The sequence below is a fragment of the Salvelinus sp. IW2-2015 genome, linkage group LG1 (assembly GCF_002910315.2).
Source record: "Salvelinus sp. IW2-2015 linkage group LG1, ASM291031v2, whole genome shotgun sequence".
In the NCBI taxonomy this organism is placed as follows: domain Eukaryota; kingdom Metazoa; phylum Chordata; class Actinopteri; order Salmoniformes; family Salmonidae; genus Salvelinus; species Salvelinus sp. IW2-2015.
Window position 1 is genome coordinate 30,194,175 of NC_036838.1, and position 5,082 is coordinate 30,199,256.

The window sequence follows — 5,082 nt, forward strand, 5'->3', positions numbered from 1 at the left end:
ATTCAAATATCAGCCTTTAAAGTAACTGTCCAGTTAAAAGCTGTTATATTCTGTTAACTCTTACCCCAAAAAAATGTATTGACTCATCCTATACCTTTATATGTTGCCAAAGCATAAATTGGAGAGAGAAAAAACCCATCTCAAACATACTAATTCAAAAATGCTTGCTATTTCCTCAGAGCATGATGTCATACTCCGGAGGATGTTGAGCAGGCCAATCAGAGGTCTACTTGCATGAATATATTTAATGACCGGTATATGCCCACACCATTCTGTAGTTGGGGTACGCCTATACCATTCCATAGTAAAGCTGCTTTTTAACATACTTTATTACTTTTTCATTTCTCCAAACTATTTCACTCATAATGTAAGTAATTATAGGTAATATTTCATAGAAATCTTAAAAAAAGGTATAAAAGGCAGCAGTTCACTATTCTGTTAAATGGTTGAGAATCTGTTATGTCATGCTGAATACATTATTGTCTCTTATGACACATAATTGTAATGCATAGGCATATCTACATTACTGCTTTATTGCAAAGGCACATGTTTGAGCATGCAGGAATTCTTTCTCCTTGCTCGTTCTTCACTAATAGTGATTCTAAATTTACAAGAACACAAACGGTGTGTGAGCCYTGACTTTAGAGAAAGTACTATAAACAAAGTCAAGCAGGCCTAGCTCCAAAGCGTTTCAGCCTTGCACACTCTTCACTAAACCCAGACAAAGTAAGCAATTTCATCAAGATCTACCGGGTAGTCCATAAGGTGCAGAGGCTCCTTAATATCAAACTGTTCTCCCTTGTAGCTCTGCCAGTGTCCAGCTCGTAGATAGATGTCCCTCTCCTGCTTTCCAGGCTCCAACACTGGTGCCACCATGAGGTCGTCCCGTATTAGGAACTTTGAGTCAATCTTATTTATAGGCAGTCTCGTCGCCGGTGTAAATCCACCACAGGGGTCGTATGATGGTGTCCAGCACTTCGCCAGCCAGTTCCAGAACCCTTGAGCCCACTATGCTCTCATGGATCTCCACCAACTCGCTATCGTACTCCCAGCGGGGGTTGGAGAACTGCATGGAGGGCATGAAAACCGACAACTCCAGCCAGCGGATGTTGAGCTCACGGTCCGGTAAAGTGCGCTCGCCCTCAGTGTGGTTAAGACAGGCATTGCCGCCGATCACGTCCAATCACAACTGGTAGCCAAGAATGCTGATGGTAAGCATGGTGGGAATAAGGGACTTGAGAACTAGCTCATAGCCCCAAAGAGAGACCTGGTCAATGGGCCTGAAGAAGCAGGAGATGTTCTGAAACTGGTAGCCGGAGCGCAGCTTGGCCTGCTCGTTGTAGGGAATAGCCATCTCGGTGTAGCGACGGGTGAACATGCTAGGGTCGCGAAAGGGGTGTTTTGTGCTGAACTGCCAGGGCAGGTAGTTTGTCTCGCCCGCGTCCAGTTTGAAGGAGGACACGCCGTACTTGGATCGTAAGGACCATAGCTGGGAGGCGAATCAATCACGGGCCTCTGGGTTGGTGAAGTCTAGAATGCCCCCGATGCCATTCCATCAGCTTACCAAAGCCGGAAGACGACCTGTAGGTTCTCGGATGAACAGCCCTCTTTCCACACAGGTGTGGAAATTCTCAGTCATAGTTGACCAAAGGGTGTGTCCAGAGAGAGACCAGAAAGCCATCTGCTTTGAGCTTCTGAAACATGGCTATAGCGTTGGGATACTTGGCAGAGTCTAGCCCAAGGTGGTTAAACCTATGCTTGCGGATGTTGGCCGCATACTTCAACAGTTTCTGTTGGTCTATGTCAGTCTTGTTTAGTGCCCACGTGGACCAGATGGGATGGTGGAACATGGCTTTGGAATGGACCTTGTTGGGCTTTTGAAAGTACCTGCGCACCATGTACTGTGAATGGATGTGACGTCTAAGCCCACACAGACCATGTAGCGGAGTTCAGCACAAGGTGCCTCACCAGGGTTTGGCTTGTAGGGGGTGTCATGGTACCTTGCCTGGGCACAGAGTCATTGATCTTAATGGCCGGGGCATTAAACGAGAGCCAGTAGCGCTCCAAGATGCCGCCAAAGCCATTTTGGTTTGAGTCAATTTCACTGGTGACAAAGGGTTTGGGTGCCTGCTGCCCGGAGATAGAGATAGGCAAATGCTGTATGGCAGTCTTGGCTCCACCATACCAATGCAAGACGTTGTAGGTCATGGCGTGCTCCACGTGCAGATTGAGAACAAATTCTTCCCAATGCACACGGTAGCATTGGACTGTATTGTCGAACACTATCTGGATGAAAAACTTGAGTTTCCTATCACTGGTGTGTAACAGGTCAGTATCTCCCCCTCCTTAGAACATGAGTCTAAGTCCAGAGTGCCAGACCTGTCATTCAATATTTAAAGAAGAATGATCAATTACATACTGTATCACATTTCTTTGCATTCAAGTCTCAGGCTATATTTATGTTAGAGCAGTTAACTAATGATTAGAGATTCTCTGGTACTTTGGAATACTTTTTAGCCAGTAGTTCTGGATGAGCTCATGAGCCAAAAGTGCTCCCCGAAAATTGCGTACTAGTTCATATGTGCACCACGTCATTGCTCCCTCTCGCACTCTGCTGTGTGTACATGATCAAGCCTCCTGAGGTTGAAGAGGCGCTGTTGCTCCATCTTCACCACGCTGTCTGTGTGGGTGGACCTTTTCAGTTTGTCCATGGTGTGTACGCCGAGGAACTTAAAACTTTACACCTTCTCCACTACTGTCCCGTGGATGTGGATAGGGGGGTGCCCCCATCTGCTGGTTCCTTAAGTCCACGATCAGCTCCTTTGTTTTGTTGACGTTGAGAGTGAGGTTATTTTCCTGACATCACACTCCGAGGGCCCTCACCTCCTCCCTGTAGGTYGTCTCATCGTTGTTGGTAATCAAGCCTACCACTGTAGTGTCGTCTGCAAACATGATGATTGAGTTGGAGGCGTGCATGGCCAYGCAGTCATGGGTTAACAGGGAGTACAGGAGAGGGCTGAGAACACACCCTTGTGGGGCCCCAGTGTTGAGGATCAGTGGGATGGAGATGTTGTTTCCTACCCTCACCACCTGGTGACGGTCCGTCAGAAAGTCCAGGACCCAGTTGCACAGGAAGGGTCGAGACCCAGGGTCTCCAGCTTAATGACGAGTTTGGAGGGTACTATGGTGTTAAATGCTGAGCTGTAATCGATGAACAGAATTCTTACATAGGTATTCCTCTTCTCCAGATGGGTTAGGGCAGTGTGCAGTGTGATTGTGATTGCGTCATGTGTGGACCTATTGGGGCGGTAAGCTAATTGGAGTGGGTCTAGGGTGTCAGGTAGGGTGGAGGTGATATGATCCTTGACTAGTCTCTAGAAGCACTTCATGATGATGGAAGTGAGTGCTGTGGGGCGGTAGTCATTTAGCTCAGTTACCTTAGCTTTCTTKGGAAGGGGAACAGTGGTGGCCCTCTTGAAGCATGTGGGAACAGCGGACTGGGATAGGGATTGATTGAATATGTCCGTAAACAAACCAGCCAGCTGGTCTGTGCATGCTCTGAGGACGCGGCTAGGGATGCCGTCTGGGCCATTAGCCTTGTGAGGGTTAACACATTTAAATGTTTTACTCACGTTGGCTGCGGTGAAGGAGAGCCCGCAGGTTTTGGTAGTGGGCCGTCTCAGTGGCACTGTATTGTCCTTAAAGTGAGCAAAGAAGTTGTTTAGCTTGCTTGGGAGCAAGACATTGGTGTCCGCGACGGGGCTGGTTTGCTTTTGTAATCCATGATTGACTGTAGACCCTGCCACATATGTCTTGTGTCTGAGCCGTTGAATTGCAACTCTACTTTGTCTCTATACTGACGCTTAGCTTGCTTGATTGCCTTGCGGACGGAATAGCTACACTGTTTGTATTTGGTCATATTTCCGGTCGCCTTGCCATGATTAAAAGCAGTGGTTTGCGCTTTCAGTTTTGSGCAAATGCTGCCATCAATCCACTGTTTCTGGTGGGGAAGGTTTTAATAGTCACCGTGGGTACAACATCACCGATCCACTTGCTAATTAACTCGCTCTCCAAAACAGCGTATACATCAATGTTGTTGTCTGAGGCTATCCGGAACATATCCCAGTTCACGTGATCGAAGCAATCTTGAAGCATGGAATCAGATTGATTGGACCAGCGTTGAACAGACCTGAGCATGGGCATTTCCTGTTTTAGTTTCTGTCTATAGGCTGGGAGGGCTTTGTATGCGTTGCGGAAGTTAGAGTAGCAATGATCCAGAATTTTGCCAGCCCGGGTCGTGCATTCGATATGCTGATAAAATTTAGGGAGCCTTGTTTTCAGATTAGCCTTGTTAAAATCGCCAGCTACAATAAATGTAGGCTCAGGATATGTGGTTTCCAGTTTACATAGAGTCCAATGAACTTCTTTCAGGGCCGTCGATGTGTCTGCAAGCGGGGGATATACACGGCTGTGATTACAATCGAAGAGAATTCTCTTGGTAGATAATGCGGTCGGCATTTGATTGTAAGGAATTCTAGGTCAGGTGAACAAAAGGACTTGAGTTCCTGTATGTTGTTATGATCACACCACGACTCATACGATACACCCCCGCCCTTCTTCTTACCAGAGAGATGTTTGTTTCTGTCGGCGCGATGCGTGAAGAAACCAGGTGGCTGTACCGACTCTGATAACGTATCCCAAGTGAGCCATGTTTCCGTGAAACAGAGAATGTTACAATCTCTGATGTCTCTCTGGAGAGCAACCATTGCTCGAATTTTGTCTACCTTGTTGTCAAGAGACTGGACATTGGCGAGTAGTATACTCGGGAGCGGTGAGCGATGTGCCTGTCTACAGAGTCTGACCAGAAGACCGCTCCGTCTGCCCCTTCTGCGGCRCCGTTGTTTTGGGTCGCCTACTGGGATCCTATCCATTGTCCTGGGTGGTGATCCAAACAGAGGATCCGCTTCGGGAAAGTCGTATTCGTAGCCGTAATGTTGGTAAGTTGACGTTGCTCTTATATCCAATAGTTCTTCCTGGCTGTATGTAATAAGACTTAAGATTTCCTGGGGTAACAGTGTAAGA

General features: G+C 47.2%; 1 pseudogene; it reads right to left on the bottom strand.

Moving 5' to 3' along the window:
* Window positions 1–711: 711 nt before the first annotated feature.
* Window positions 712–5,082, bottom strand: part of LOC111973812 (myogenesis-regulating glycosidase-like) — a 17,091-nt pseudogene continuing 12,720 nt past the window's right edge.